Source organism: Lutjanus erythropterus, chromosome 5 (assembly GCF_056507025.1).
Source record: "Lutjanus erythropterus isolate fLutEry1 chromosome 5, fLutEry1.hap2, whole genome shotgun sequence".
Lineage (NCBI taxonomy): Eukaryota > Metazoa > Chordata > Actinopteri > Lutjaniformes > Lutjanidae > Lutjanus > Lutjanus erythropterus.
Window position 1 is genome coordinate 14,884,154 of NC_139321.1, and position 17,710 is coordinate 14,901,863.

The following is a 17,710-nucleotide window of genomic DNA, read 5'->3' on the forward strand; positions in this document are numbered from 1 at the left end:
ACACTGGCTTTGAGTCGTTTTCAGGACAGTCGATGAAGAGGAACACTTTTTAGCTGATTTAGGTCTGCCCTTAGAGACGGACAGGAAAATTAAATGATGTGACCTTATGCACAAACAGGACCTATAGAGATGCTTTAATGGGGAGATGCCAGAGCAAGAGGGCTGCAGGCATACATATAGTGAGGTGCCCTGAGCAGTTAGGGGTTCGGTGCTTTGTTCAAGGGCACCTCAGCAGATTCCAGGAGGTGAACTGGCACCTCTTCAGCTACCAGTCCACACTCCGTACTGACTGGTCTGTGCTGCACTTGAACCAGCGACCCGCCGGTTCCCAAGCCAAGTCCTGACAGACTGAACTACTGTCACCCTGAAAAAAAAATCAATACTGCCAAATAAAGCTGTCATTATGCTTTGCACACCAACACAAATGATGTCCGCATGATGCTGTTGCAGTGTCTTACTTTCCTTTACAACAGAAAAAAAAAATAATAAAAAATATCTGCAAGACACTAGAAAAATCACAGAAACTTGAGACAGAAGTCCTGAGCAGAGTGGTCTAATAATGTGAGCTTGCTGTGCCTGGAGCAGGCGACCAGTAAGGAAATCTACAATGAGTTGATGTCCACCAGTGAAAAAAATATTGTAAGCCGACACTTTGACCATGTTTCATATGAAATTCATTTATGTGAACTGGAACAAAATTGGGACAAGAATGTCCCAGACAAGAATTGTGAATTCTTCTCTGGGAGAAGGTTGTTTTCTGGCACAGAGCAAGTTTAGGAATTTAAAAAAAAAAGGTCAGGCAAAGTAAACATTTCAGAACTGACATATATTTCATTTGTATATAAATCCTTAAAGAATAAGTACTCACCAGAAATCAGAGTGTTGGCGTTAATAATTTTGATTTATTTATTTTTTTTTGGTTGGTCATGATTTGTCCCAATTCTCTCAAGGATGGATGATGAACATCCAACATTGTAATAGTACATCAGAAAATAAGAGATTACATAATAGGTCCCTTTTAATTAACAAGCCCAAACACTGGCGACCAGTTTATCTGAAGCTGTAAATTAATCCTAAACCCTTGGCTCTCTTTTATAAATGTAGTTTGGGTCATTTGGTCTGAGCCAGGATATGTTTCTTCATACTTACTTATTACAAATGAACCAAGAGCTGTTGATACAACATGGACCAAGATCAAATTCTGGTCAAAGACAGGAGTGATGCAGAGCTTTTCTGCTTCTTTATGTATTTATTCATTCTTTATGAAGTGAAAAATGACTGATTTTAGCATTATTATTCAAGCCTGGAAGTAGATGTCATATATCATAAATAATAAGAGATAAAAACAGGAACTAAAAGAGATGAGGGATAGAGGACGTGTCGCTGATAAGTTTCACCCACTTTTTAATGTCTAAATAAAATACAAAGTGTAGGACACATGTCGATGTTGCACCTTTTAGGTCAATGACAGTACATGTGGCTTTAGTGTGCATTCTGAAGTAAAGCTATCACACAGTTCTGTGGCTGTTTTGCTTTGTTTGACTTTGCTGCCATTTTCCGCTCTAACAGTAGGATGATGATTTCTTGCCATATTGAACATAATAAACAAAAGATCTATTGCACAGTGTCAGTAGGTGCTGTCTGTCCCTCTCTGAGCCTTTAAAGTTTTTATAACAACTATAAAGATAAGTTTTTTTTAGTTTTTTTTATTATAATACATCCTCATCATCAGATTAGATCGATTGTCATTTACTCCCACAAAGACATTTATTACCAGTGCAGAGTATCGAAAGTGACAGGCTTACTTGAGCTAAATTACATTACGTAGGTTACGTGACTTAACTCACCGTACATTGCAGATGTATTTTACATTGTAAAGACAGTTTCTGCCAACTTCACTCAAGTCCCAGATGAATCAAATCTTGAGACCAGAGTTTTAAATCAAATAAGACTACTTAGGTGTACGAAAAGATCGTGGTTTGGGTTAAAATAACTGTTACATACAGTATATCACATGACAGAAGTGACAGAACTCACATGACAACATGACTTATGTGACAGTCGCAGTTTTGTTAGGTTTAGGTACAAAAACAATTGCCTAACCCCAACGATGTCCTTCACTCATGGCACACTTAATATGCAGACTGCGTGAGTCTGGAGCCACTGACATCAATGACAATGACATTGAAAGTTGGTTATGTAATGTACCGTCCTTCTGTCTAGTGTCCTGATGATACATGATTCTGTATGATGTGAGACATACTATATTAAACTGAGTGTTTTTATTGTATCTTTAAGGTTTTAGTATGAATTGTACCAAGATCTTCTCTGGAGGCTCATCAAACCAAAGTCTGACCAAATGAACAAGTTTTTCTTCTTCTGCTATAAAACTATTTGCCGAGGTTTAGGAAAAGATTGTGATTTGGGTTAAACTACATTACATGTCACATGACAGAAGTGACATAATGGAGTCACATCCAAGAGTCTACAATAATAATAAAATTATGATTTTCTTGAGTTGATAATATGGTGTTGACACCATGTTACTGAAACAAATACTGTTACCAATCATTGTATTTTATGTTGGTTTTTTTTTTACTTCATTTCATCAACTTCATCATTTTGTGTAATATTATTATCTGGCCCCAGTTTGCCTCCCCTTGTGAAATCGCTCTACAATCACCACTGTGCACCTCTGTGCCAGGTGAGTCTGACCATGAAAATACCAAAAATGCATCTGGCACGCACCAGATTGTACGTAGCTTCTATGCGTGCTAGTGTGAAAAAGTTTGTTTTTCTTTTTTTTCTTTTTTTTTTTTTGATTAAACAAACACAAATAAATAAACCGTTTCTGCATTTGAGCCAAGAGTTCTGCACTGAGCCATTTCTGAACTAGAGCATATTTTGTGTTGCTGAAGCGTTGACATCCACCTACAGGCTCTGTTTATGTCTTGATGCAACACACTCATTTTCACAGCATGACAGAAAAATATGGGTTTATTTTTTATTGTGACAGCAACCCGCCACTGTGTTACAATGGGTTATGACAGTCAAACAAACAAAAAGACACACACATATACTGTTTACTGTATACTGTAGCTTAGCAACCGGCTGCAGCACAATGGAGCCCACAACCAAAATCCTGTTAAAATACACCTCAGATCCTACTTGAGACGTCGTTGACATCCAATCACTACATAATAAATTCAGGGTTAAACCCAACTGTTCACACTCAGCATCATTAGTGTCCCATGTGTAACAAGAATCTCTAATTATCATATTTGTTTTCCTGATACTGGCAATTTCAAAGACTGTGGTAACCTTGGAAATGATTACATACAGTCAGTAAAAGAACATTTTCCGCGAAAATGAAGCATGTTAAGTTTACAGGAACCTGTTTGTTTCTGCACAACCCCGAAGGCTTTTCATCCCACAGAGCAGCTCACAGCTCAAATGATCCCGTAAATGCCACCAAACATTGAGGATTATGCGTGGTTAAAAATGAGCCCGTGAATATTAAACGCGGACATGTGTGACATTAGCATTTGAATACTAATCAAGCAGTCTTCATCTCTCTCTGTCTCTCTGTGAAATACAAGCACATAATACTGTAGATTGTAATCAGGAAATTCAATGTGAGTATATATGAGTGTATGTGAATATGTATGCAAGGAAGAGAAACGCGTATGAACTGCTTTGTATGTGCTGCAGACTGGCTCGTGTGTTGCCATCATTTGTATATTATATACATTATATATATATATGTATATATATATATATATATATATATATATATATATATATATATATATATATATGTATATAAAAAGTGTGTGTGTCTGTGTGTTTGTGTGTGTGTCCACTACGTAAAAGGAATGGTAAGTCCAGCATTGGTTTAATAAAGCATTGTTCATCACGAGTGAAATCCTTGGAAGTGTGGATTGCTGTATATGCATTTGATTTAATGACTGATTTAGCACTCAAGATATATTTGTAATACAAACTGATTGATCCACTTGTCTGAAATGATTAAAAAAAAATAATCTTACTTTAATTTAATTTTCATTTACTAAATAATTTAATCAATATGAGGTTTCCCCATTACAAGGTATAATCACCAAGAGTTTGATCTTTTAAAATATATTTTACAGCAAAATTGAAGAGTAAAAATCAAAACCCCCTCAAACTACATTTTTGACCCAATTCTCAAGAATGAGTGATGCATATATGTGTAAAATTATTAATTCTGAGTCAAATTTTGAAGAAGTAAAAGATGTTATGGCTACTAGGGACTGCAGACTTTTAAAAAAGAAAAAAAAAACAGATGGAGGGATTGAACTCTGATTGGTTGGTCCATATCAAGATGAAAAGTGGAACACAAGCTCTTTTTAATTGCTTGGAGAGTTTATGGACTGTGCTAGAAGCTTTGTGAGGTTGTTTCTGAGGCACAGCGGTACTCAGAACTAAATTCTGAAACAAAAAAACGTTAGCTTGTTAACGTGCTCACAATGACAAGTGTTATCATGCCTGCATTATTTTGCTACAAGACCTTTTTCACAGCAGCAATACTGATATGAAATATCAGAGTAAACACAGGTGTTACCAATGATAGTAATTAAGATCACTAGTAAGTGCAGGAGAGCCTTTCCAGTGAGCGAACATGTACAACAGCAGCAGCCCGACTCTGTTTGACCTGAATGGAACAGTAAACACCTGTGTTTACTGCACTTTTTCATGTCAAATTGGCAGCTGTGGAAAAGGTCTCCTAGCATTAATGACAAAATGCAGCTGAGACTGATGAGAATCTCTTTAGTTATTGTGTTTTTGGTCATTACAACCTCTAGTGGCTGTAGTAATTGTTACAGGAGAAGTAAAAAGAGCCAAAAAGTCCGTATGCGGAGGAGGATGGGCCTTTTACCCAGGAGACTTATGTTTGTGTGTAACACTGAGTTAATTTAAGTTTTAAGTTACTTAAAGGAACAATAAGTAGCCACTGCACATGCAAAAATGAGTAATCTTATTTAATATATAATCTATTGTTGAATGGAGTTGTTTGCCCCCCCCCCCCCCCCCCCAGACATGGCAAGTGTCTGTGAATGTAAAGTTAAACAAGTTCTCCTGAAATCAAAAGCCCACTGCTCTGAAAATACACACTCTGAGTTAAGTGGCTGCCTGACTCACTGCCTGCCAAACTCCATTAGCGTTTTGCTCAATTTAACAAATAAAAACATCTATGGCTTCTACAAGATTATTAATGATTCTGTATGATGCATTAACAGACACTTGATTATTTGGCAACAATTATGCATTAATTAAATCTCTAGTTAATGTGAAACAACAAGGGTTTTCTGGATCAGAATGGAAATTTCAAAGAGGGGACACCGCAGCTGTAGCATTTTTGCAGCAGTTTTGTCACGTATGTGACTTTGTTCATGGCACTTCTGTCTTAAACTACAATGTTTTCCAAGATCTAATGAATAACATAACCAAACTGCTGCCATTTCCCAATGTTAACCATGTGTTTAAGGTCACATGCTTAAGATCTGGTACGCTTGTGGCTGGTACTCCACAGTGGTTGTGTATGTTGTTTTGGGAATTAATGGCAATTGACGTCTTCTGGTGTTTAGGTATGAGGACATATTGGATATTTCATCAGAAATTAAAATGTTAGATGAATTATAACTTTGCTATGATGATGGCACTAGATAAAAACTTTTTTCTTGCTTTTTTCTTGATCACATTTCTTACATAAACAAAAATTGTGATTAATTATCAGATGACCATGAATATTTAAGCATAATTTCATGGCAATCCAGGTAATCAACCAACATCAGAAATTATTACAGATAAACAGTTAAATGAAGACATTACAAGTCAATAAAAATAGAAATTAAAAAAAGAAACTAACAACTCTAGACAAAATTATAATAATTGGTAAGAAGCAGCAACATATGTAGAGCAATATCATCTATAACACAATAACATGATATAATATATATAATATAATATACTTTATATAATATGATTAAGTAATGATACCTGTCTATTAGCATAGAGATATGATATAGCATACAATTTAATAATACAATATAACTTATGTACCTACATACACATGTGTGATCATTGCAACAATCAGCTTCTTTCTTTTTCTTTATAACATATTTATATTTCTAACAGAAATAAATTGAGGGATTGAAGAAGAACAAGGGCAGGGGGATGATAGAATGAGAAAGAGGCAGAATGAGAGTGAGACAGTAAATATTAGTCTATTTTCCCTGAAAAACAGAGTGAGGCAGAGGAGGAGAAGCAGAGGTTAGGGAAAGAGACAGCGGGAATGAGAGTGCAGATATTAGTACATTTATTGTGACTCATAGAAAGAAGAGGCTGTCTCTTTGACTTAGTGTTATCTCATCTGCCGCTGCGCCGCAAGGCCCTATGAGTGTGTGTGTGTGTGTGTGTGTGTGTGTGTGTGTGTCTGCGTGTGTGTTCATGCGTTTCTGTTTGTGTGTATGGTTTGTGTTTACATGTCTGTGTGCAGATGTGTAATGTTTCACTAGCTGACTCCGAACACCGTGTTAATGTTTTTCACCAGACTTTTACAGAGCTGCCGTTTCGCAGGATTCGTATGGTTCCACAAAGTTGATGTTTTTGGTTCCTGTCATTGTTGTGGTGCTTTTGCATTGTGCTTATGAAGTGGCAACTGTCAGCAACACAACTGTGCTATATATTTCAGAAACAGTTCAGCATTTTATGTAATATCCTGGCTAGTTTTCTTTCCAAGAGTCAGATACAAATTTAGTCATGATTTGCCTATCTTTTTTAATGGAAACTTAAGGGACAGTTCACCCCCAAATCAAAAATACCTGTTTCCCCCCTGACCTGTAGTGCTATTTATCCATCTTTGGTGTGAGTTGCAGAGTTTTGGAGATATCAGTCTTACAGATGCCCACCTTCTTTTCAGTGTAATGGGACTAAATGGTGTGGTTCTCAAAGCACAGAATAAATAAATAAAACCAGCATCTTTTCCAAAAAATGTTGACCCAGAACTACTTTCTTTCTGCAGTAGAAACTACTTGAATGACTTTACTCCAATTACTATCTTTCTAGTAGAAAACAAGAAACTGCTCGTAACAAGGTCTGCAGATTATCTTGAGTATCCAAGTCATGATTTTTAGAAATAGACACCAGTGTCGAATTTTTCAAGTGTTTTTTTGGTTGTTTCTTTTTTAATGCTTCGAGCACCACAAGCAATCTAGTCCCATTATATTGTTTAGAAGGCGGAAACCTTTACAGCTGATATCTCCGAAACTCTGCAACTCACACCAAAAAAAAAAAAAAAAACTCTACATGGATAAATAGAATCACGGGCCAGGAAAAAAAAATGTATTTTTGATGGGGTGAACTGACTCTTTATGTAACATTATGTTAGTCGTGTGACGGACTCATTTTAACCCAAACCATGATGTTTTCCTAAACCTAATTAAGTAGTTCTGATTCCTTAACCCAACCAAACTGCAACCATTTCACCTTAACTGTGTGTTTATTTTTGTTACTATGACAATGAAGGTCACCTGACTATGGATCCGCTCCACAGTTAATGCTTAATGGAAGGATTGGTGTATTACCTGCATGCAAATTGCACTTTGGTGTATGTACTGCAATATTTGAAAGTATAAAGCTGTGCTATTTGCAAATATTATAATAGAATAATATGCAAATAGAATATGCAAATAGTCCCTACCCTTCCCACACAATTATGATGTCCATCAAAACCATACAATTTAGCATGTATTCTGGCTTTTTCCAGTATTTGCCATGTGAAGTTGTGTTCACTGGGTAAAAATAACTGAAGACATGGTGAATATGAGTACTGACTCCAGCATGATCAGGTAAAAAGAGAAGAGGACAGCAGAGAAAGACTGTCCCCCATATTGTTTTAACCAGCTGTAGATGTGAAATTCACGAACACTACATTGTCTATGTTTTCCACTTTCAGATGTGTATTACATAAGCAGTGATAAGCAGAAACAGCAGTGATAAAATCAATGAAAAGAGAGAAATTGTCCACATGAATCATGTTCCCATATGTTCGCACTGAGATCTGCACTTATCAAGCAGAATATAAAGATTGTTCTGACTGATAAAATGAAACATGCCAGCATCTCTCTGCCTCCCTCTAATCTCCCCAGCTGAGCCATGAAACATACATTCATACAGAAAACATGCAATACTGCATACATTTTTGTAATCATTGCATGGACGGTATAAAATACTTACAACAAACAGAAACATAGCTGCTTATAACAGGTTAGAAATTCTCAGTTAGGCTTTCTCTTCATCTGTGTAGATGATGCTTTCACTGTTACTTAAAAAAAACAAACAAGAAATGACTTCTTCAAACCTCAGGCGAGGAAGAAGAAACAGATCTGTGTTACTTGCCGTACCCACATCTTCGTTATACTCTAATCCCTAATAAGTCTGTTACTAAAAAAACGTCCATCAGTGAGCTGTCCTCCTCTTTGATTTTTAAATGTGACCAGTATCTCAGAGACTATTTAGTCCAATGCTTTTTGCAAAAGTGCTTCTAAAATTTAAACTCTTACTTTTAATCTTTGACACACTGGAAAAAAGGATCTTCCTCAATATCACAGGAACTTTGTAGTCCATTAAACATACTGTCCATCCAATTAGGAAAATCAAATTACTTTATCCACAAACATAAGAGTTTAATATAAAATCCAGTCAGAATTGAGTAAATGCTACTTTTAAACTTTTAGTCATTTAATTTTGAAATTTACCGTGGTACTAGTTCATCACTTGACATTTAAAGGGACACTTCACCCCAAATCAAAAAAACATTTTTCTCTGGCCTGTAGTTCTCTTTATCCATCTAGATTTGTGTGTGTGTGTGTGTGTGTGTGTGTGTGTGTGTGTGTGTGTGTGTGTGTGTGTGTGTGTGTATGAGTGTGTGAGAGAGAGAGAGTGAGAGAGAGAGAGAGAGAGAGAGAGAGAGAGAGAGAGAGAGAGAGAGAGAGAGAGAGAATGCAGATGAGTTTTGGAGATATCAGCTATAGAGATATGTTCCTTCTCTCCAATGAAATGGGATTAAATGGCAAAAAAAAGAAAAGGAATAAAATGAAAAACTGAAAAATTGATAACCAGTGTCTCCAAATATCATGCCATACTGAAGATAATCCACAGACCTTCTTATGAGCAGTTTCATGGAGGAAGTCCTATTATCCAACCTGTTCTCATTCCTGTTTTGTCAGAGACTGACATGTTGTCTTTTAAAATTTTATGTTTTAAGGCACACAATGTGTGTCAAGTGACTTGCATCATGAGACTTTTGTCTTGTGAGTGGCTTCAGTGGCATGTGTAACATAAAGTAATTACTGTAACCCCAAACATGGTCTTATCCTAAACCTAACCAAGTAGTTTTTGCTCCTGAACCTGCCCAATCTACAACCATTTCACCACATTAACCACTTTGTGGGCTTGTATGAGATGCTGAGGGTCGGTGACATCACATCAAAAAAACAAGCTTTGTTATTGCTAAGTAACAATAATTAATTCATGATCTTGAGATAACGGCATTTAGAAATAATTGCGAGCATGACCATTCCCAGCTTCAATACATAAATGATTTTTTTTTCAGATGATATATACCTACATTGTTAATCTTTTAACACTTGTAGATGCAGCATTCTTGTCTTTTTGTAGGGTAGTGCAGTTTAAGTATTTTAATATTTCCCGATGAAGATCTGCGGACTGAAATCTAGTTAATACAGTGAATAAAAGTGAATGAGAGTGTGCGGGGTTTTATGTTCTTTCTTTACTGCTGAGATTAAAATTAAAAGTTAACTTACAGACATTCCAGAGGAGGAAGAGGGGAAGAGGAGATCAGAACACATTTGTTTTTTTTCCTCAACCTTATCTCAGCCAGTTGTTATAATAGTCCACTGGCTCCCTGCCCCTGGGAAGCCCCACAGCAGCCTCTCCATTCCTGCTCCCTGAGATCCTTGGATGCCTCATTCCTGGTTGTTCCACAGTCCAGATTGATACACAAAGGTGATAGAGCCTCAAGGCTCCGAGACTCAGGAATGACCCGCCTGAGAAGATCAGGGCAGCAAAATGGCAATTCACAGATTTCATTTATGTTTTATCACATTTTAGTTTGTGTTATTTCCTTTTGCTTGCTTTAAATGTGTTCTGTTTTCATCACAAAGCACTTTGTAACTGAGTTTTGAGAGGCGCTACATAAAACTAGAAGAGGTCGCTCAGTAGAGGGCAGATCCTGGTCAGGCAACAGATGGTGAAGCACCTACTGCAATGTCACCACAACTGTCGGATGCAGCCAGCAAAGATTTGCAAAGTTCATGCCAACATCAGTGTGACCCCCAGCTGAAAAAAGATTTCAAACTGAAGCAGTTGTTGATCGCCCTAGTGGCTGGTTAAGCAGAGTGAGAAGTCAGCTGTCAATGGTCATATAAAACAGAGCAGTCAAAAAATAAATAAACTGCCTCACAGTTGTTTGTCTCCACCAACCAGCCAAGTTACAGTCTGGCCGGACTCAGTAGAAGACTTCGAAGGAATTTAATATGGAACTTACTACCACACCTTTTGCAAAATGGAAGTTCTCACTACATATATGTGATTCAGTGAAGAATTTCCAGTGAGAAACATGTTGTCTTCACTTTGAGACTATTTTTACAAAGGAGTACAGAGAACTGATGGAGAGCTGAGCATCTTGATGTCACGGTGAAGTTGACCTTTCATCACCAAAATCTAATCAGTTCATCTTTGTGTCCAAGTGAACATTTGAAGAAATGTTGTGATATCTCAAGGACCCCTTACCTTGAGATATCACATTCACATGAATTGGAAGACCTGAAAACACAAAGCCTCAGGCCTTAAAAAACATAAAGTCATAAAAGTCACTTTTTTTTCAAAGGTTTCAAGGATTCTGAATCAGAAGTGCTTCAGCATACAGTCATGAATGTCCAAAAAAATTAGGCTGCATGGTGCAGAGGTATTTGAGATTAACTCTAGATAGATAGATAGATAGATAGATAGATAGATAGATAGATAGATAGATAGAAATATGGTAAAAGAAATTAAGTATCTATCATTAATATTAATATTAATCAATGATTTAATGTGAATTGCTCCATCTTTTGTACATGATGAGATAAAAGAAGATGCCAAGATTAAGGCATTTAGATGCAGGAATGGACTACATATGTTTTTTTTTTCTTTTTCAAAAAAAAAATTCTCAAATATTCTGCTCATATGCTCTCTTTGGTAACTGTGAAATTACTGTTGCTTTACTATAGAGAATAGCCACACATACATCAAAACAGCAGATAAACTTCCCTGTTTTCTTTGCAAACCCATCATGATCTGCTGTAATGTTCAAACAGGCTAGGTCAAATGCAATAAAGAGATATTGATTAATGTTATGGATAGATGACAATATGTCAATATTTTTGATTTGATGAATTTAGAATCTGATGAGATGTTTTGGTTGGCATTAGAAGCAGAAATGAGAGATGTATGCACAGCTGGGCACTGAGCCCTCAAATCTCCTGCATATTGGATCATTCCTGCCTTGTACTGTTTTTTGTTTTCTATTTATTCTGGTGTTCTCACCAGAAAACATCAAGGTAAAGTACCCTGTCAATGAGTTACTGGATGTTGAGGAGAGAGATGGAGAGAGGGGAAGAGAAAGAGCTCTGCAGATTTGTCAGTAAGGTTGCCAGCTGAGAAGTTATCTACTCTCTGCTTTGGGAAAGTAATCAATTTCAGCCTCTTCTGCTAGAAAACAGCTTCTCACTTTCTCTACTGCAGATTTATCGGCGTCCTCAGCCATACTTTACACAGTTTGGCTCCATCTAAATATAATTTATACTTTTTTGGCTTATATTTTTCAGAGTGAAGTTATAGATGGTCAGTTGAATGTACTGAAAGTTAATGTAAGGACGTAGTGGCTGTGAAGAATTCCTTTTACAATGAGACAAATGCAGGTTGTACAGCACGGTAAGTCACACATTACAAAATGGTAAAAGATCAGATGCAGACAGAGAACAAAAAGACTAAACAAAGTTGAAAGTATAACAGGAATGATGAATATTATTCTCCAAAAAATCAGGTGTCCTTGCCACTGGGAGGCGCCAGAGGAGCTTTTCCGCACCTAATTTTGAAGTTTTGAAAAACATTTGAAAAACCTTCACAAAACCTTTATACAACCTATACATAACCTATACTGACTGGTGATTCTTTACTCATCCAGCTGATAGGGGCCACAAGTCAACAATAAGGCTATAAGATAACAATAGTAAAATGTAATTAAATTTCAAAATAAGTGTGATTGTGACTGAGAGAAGATACAAAGCAAAAATACAGTTACTGATGAAAATGTAGGTGATTACAAAAGTTACATCCAAATAATCTTTTCAGGCTGACTGACGTAGATCTACGCTCTACTGAGTGACCTCTTCTAGTTTTTTTTTAATCAGTTGAAGAAACATTAACTTCCTACAAAGCAAATTAGCTACTCAAGAAAATGTAGACACGCATAGAAGAGACAGACACAGCTGTACAGGTTGTAAGTCAGCTTACAGAAATAACTAACCAGTGTCAGCATGAAAAATATTGGTCAGTGGCCCTATGACATGTGTAAGGTCCTGTGGTCGGGTCATGCAGACTTTATCAAAATTACATGGTTAGGTTAAGGAAAAGATCATGATTTTGGTCTAAATAAGTTCATAGTTAATATATACAATGAAACTTACATAACGTAATTTATTTAACATATAAGTTGTGTTACGCTAATGTGTGTAACTTCAAACGGTTTCATATGGGACACAAATTCCAGTGTCCTGGCTGAAAGTCCTGTGTTTGTCTGACTCATACATCCACCCCACCTCGTCCTTTTACACACTTTCTCACTCTTCATACAATGTCACCTGACTGATGACACGTTAAAATATAAAGTCACGGGGGCACCTCGAGAAATGACGCTAGAGGGGTAGCTATAGCATTTGACACATTGGGAGTGAGAACTACAAGAGAAAAATTATTCATATGAGATAAAATGTTACAAGACTTTGTCCAGAATAATGGTCTTTCTACCATATTTCCAGTCTTTTTTATACACAATTTAGATTCATGTAGCTGTTGAGACCGGCTGTGTAATAGTTCTTGCATAAATGCAATGTAAGTTTCTTTTTTGGCTGCATAATGCATTTATTTATGTCTTTGCTGTCATAACGTTATACAACACATTATACAAGAACACTGTTTGTATGGAATCCAGTTCAGAGAGTGACAGTCAATTTCAGCTGCTGCTAATGTGCTACTTTCATGCAATGCTAGGTTTTTACATTTGTGTTTCACTTCTCTTTATCCTTTCAGCTATGCTCCATCCACCCATACATCGTTCTGTATTTTTCCATCAAATCATTTGTCATCATGTATTTCCTGGCAGCACTGACACAATTATACTTGGTTGTACTGTTTATCGCACAAGACGGGAGATTCATTTCAGAGTAGGAGTTTAAATTATGCAAGCTGGATACTGTTAAAATCTTTATTATTAAGCAGAGACATCAACACCGAGCCAATAATGTAGCTTTAACTCTAGCTGCACTACTCCATTCACACACAACATGCTTCATTCATCTGTCCAGCATGGGCTTTTAAGGCAGAGGTGTTCCTAAGTGTTGATTTAGTGTATCAAATATATTAATAAATGATTGAAATAATAAATCATCAAAATATTTTTAATGATAGTGCATTGTTTTCTTTTGTATGTAGCCTACTTCTATTTTTTTACAAGGTTAATTTAGCCTACTTAGTAAATTATTTTTATGATTTATTACTGAAATCATTTATTAAAAGGGTTTTTCATGACGGAGTGTGGGGGATGAATTAAGGAGTCTCACAGCCTGAGGATAGATTTACAATGGAGGTATAATTTCCTTTTGAGGACTTAAAGTATAAAGTGTGAAAGCTTTATATTATATGTTTATGGTGTCACTCTGTTGTGCTGTGATTAGGCAAACTATTTAGCTTTGAAATGCAAAATTTAAACACAGGAATACAGTATTGTTAGTAGATAAAGTAGATTTGAGAAATGGTACATCAATGTGTGCAGGTGTGCACATGCTGCATGCTACCCCTGCATAAGTCAGTGCCCAAGTTGGGCCAAGAAAGTCTGTAAACACCTGAATGGTTTTACACGTCAAAGTCCGGTTACAGGTGTTGCAGAGTACATGTAAAAAGTGTGTTGTGTCTCCAGAGGGAGTTACATGAAGTCTGACAGAGTCAGCGTCAGATGGATCTGAAGCCTACAAGTTTGACAATGAAAAACTCTGAGAAGAAGTGAGCTTGCCAGACCTCTCCTCACCTCTGCTTGAGGCAAGGCTCCAGGCTACATTAGCCAATACTAGCAAAACACACCCAGATCTTCAAATGGAACTGTCTGCAGTCAAGTTGCATTGTGGGTAATAGAGGTGGCAGGTTTTTGACATGGAAGGAGAATGCATGAAATCAAAAAGATGATACCTCTGGTTCTGCTGCATTGGTTTAGGTACTTTTGCGGCCCACTGTGAGTTTGACAGCCTTAAAGGAGTGTGAAGTTGGTATCACTTTATTTGAAGGAGTGTGTATAAGACTGTCATGAACATGAAGGAGTCTTTATGAATGTTTACGACTGTTGTCATCAAGTGTCATTCAGTCAGTTATGTCTTTTTAATGCAAAACTGACATTGTTTGAAATTTCTTCCCCTATAACCTTTGAATAACCAAATATTTACTGAGAACCCTGATACCCAGTGTAATAAAATGATAGATTTAGTCATAATGGCCAAGCATGACACACATGTTCAGTAGTAAATGATGCATGGAACAGACGCAGAAGATACAAGTATAAATCCTGCCTCTACTGGTCTGTACTGTAGAATGCTCAGCTGAATATCAAACATCACCATTCATGTATTAAACCCTATAATACATGCTGTGACAAGTTTGTTTATTGTCCGACAGAAGAAGAAGTTTTCTTATTTGTTTTTGTAATTATATTTGCAGATTGAAGAATGTGTCTAAGTCATGAAGAATACAAACAGCGGAGCCGTAATCAAAGTCTGGAACTGCAACACAGAAATGAGAAGAGTGTTCCACGGCTGATAGCAGCCTGAAATTGAAGTCGGTTTGTTGGAACAACAGATAAAGTCAGTGGACATGGGTTGCTCTTTCTGAATCCGCAATACAGCTGCAGACAACAAAATTGGGCAATACACTGAAACTGCAGAAACACTGAGCAATTCAAGAGGAGGAGATGCCTGAGAACACAAGTTTTGACTCTTGTAAGCAACATTTCAGGGATCAAATTGTGAGACACACATACCTGTGATGCATGCTTTCCAACCCTCCTAATTTTCCCAGAATACTTTTTTTTTCATTACCCTCTCCCTATTTCCTGCCAGAATCACAGTTCTCCTGATTTATGACAAATTTTCACACTTTTTTTCCTTTTCATTATCACAACCCATTTCTGACTGACACTGTACTGACTGTGTGTATACACCTGACTTGAAAAGTCTGCTGTTTCCACCCAGACAGCAATACAGCTACACCAAACCAGACTTCATGGAAAGAAGAATTTCTGGAAAGGGGTATGCATTTTGTAAAATCAGTCACATTAATTTTCTTTTTGGCACAGGGGCAAAAAAAAGAACAAATGAAAGAAAAAAGGAATTTTTTCTATGTTCTTTCCCAAGAATTAAAAGTAAAATTAAATGTATTTAACATAAAATGCTGGTGCAATGTACTTATATTCATTGTTTTAAAATTCACAGTCAAATTGTTTTGGTGTTGAAATCCTCCCTATTTTTGAGGTCTAAAGGTTGACAAGTATAATAGGTCAGCTTTAAGACAAAGTCCGGCAATTCTACTTCTCATGGTGATGGTGACTCGTTAAAAGTCAACAACAATGCTAACATAAATTCCAAGCTAACAATTATTTATATGTATATAATATATGTTATATATACATGTATATATATGCAGATTAATCAATCCACAGCCAGATGAACAGAAGGAAACATTGCAGAATGATGAAATGGTTCAGCAGGTGGTGTCAGTAAGGTGCCAAGAAATGTAGCAATCTGCCAACAAAGGCAGTGAAAAAGACTGGTAGCAAGCATATATAGGTGTAAATAATGTAAATTCTTCTAAATAACCTCCTTTTAATACATATGCAATAAGGAGAGATGCACATTGCAAACAGTTACACAGATGGCACGCAAAGTGCACGTCTGTTTGATAAAAACACGTGTTAGGGATGCAAATGGGTTACTGTGTGCTAGCATGTTCACCATAACAACTTCATAAGGTGAGTAGACAGTATATCAATGTTGTGTTGAGCTCCTAGACTATATATATAGAAAATGACAACATGAGAGATCCTTAAAAGTGAAGCCAACACATATTGATTGCCCCCTGGTGGCTGGCTGCAGTGTAGGTCATTTGGCCTCCATCTTTGATTTATGTCAGCGGTTGAGAGCTTGATGCGCTTCCCCCAAGTGGACAAAAAAATAAATCAGTAGTAGAATACAACTTTAAATTATGCTGCATAAGGGGCAGATCACAGTCTGAGCTGACAGAACGCAACACACAAGACTCTGGCAGGACGAGAGGAGGAAGACTCTCATGAAGCATGAGGTTTCATCAGTGTAAAAACAAACACAGTTACAGTTGATGGACAATGTCTCCCAGACCTCAAGCCTTTAATATTAAGATGTCAACCCTATTATCATCACCATCTTGTTGCTGTTTTTACACTCAATCATCATTAATCATCTGTGTTGTATTTTGTATGTTTATTATGCAGGAACTACAACTATATTTGTTGTACCACCCTGTGCTGTGCTGTATATATGTTTGTGTAGCATTACTTCTACAACCTTCCCGTGTTGTATAATGATAAATTGCAAAAAGTGTTGGTATTCTGGCTAAAATCTGGCCTATGAAAAACACTGAGGTTGCCACTCTTTTATACTATTCTATGATTTATCCATATATACTGCTGTAACTCTGTGTGGGTGAGTACTCATCCCTCATTTCCAGAAGCGAGCATTAAGAATTATTACGTGTACTTAAAACTCATCCATCTCAACTCTTATTTTTTCAGTCTGGCATCATCAGTGTTTATCAAGTCAACCAACCACAATTTGCTTTACTAGTATCCAGCGCTTTGCACATAACTCCTCCTTCATATTTTCATGATCTGTATTCATCAATCCCATAATTATTCTCCTCAAAATAACCGTAAACTCAGATCTCTGACTTGTCAAATAACTTACAGAGGATCAGTGATATGGAATATGTTGCCATGTGATCTTCTTATATTAACACCAGTACAATTCAAGGATGCTGTCAAACAATTTTTATCTCTATAATGTTATCCTTATAGATTAGCTTTGTAAACTGACCTCTAATAAGGAAATACTTTGTGTATTTGTATATGTGAGTGTCTGCTAGTGTGTGCCATCTTGAACTGTAGCATATTTCTTTTGTCTTCTCTCCTTGTCTTTTCGATGTGGATAAGAACTGGAGGGTGTTCTGATCAAGCCCCTTTGAGGGTTTTTTGCACCTCTCCACCACATTTTACCTGTTTCTGTATATATCAAGTTATGTTTTTTAATACATA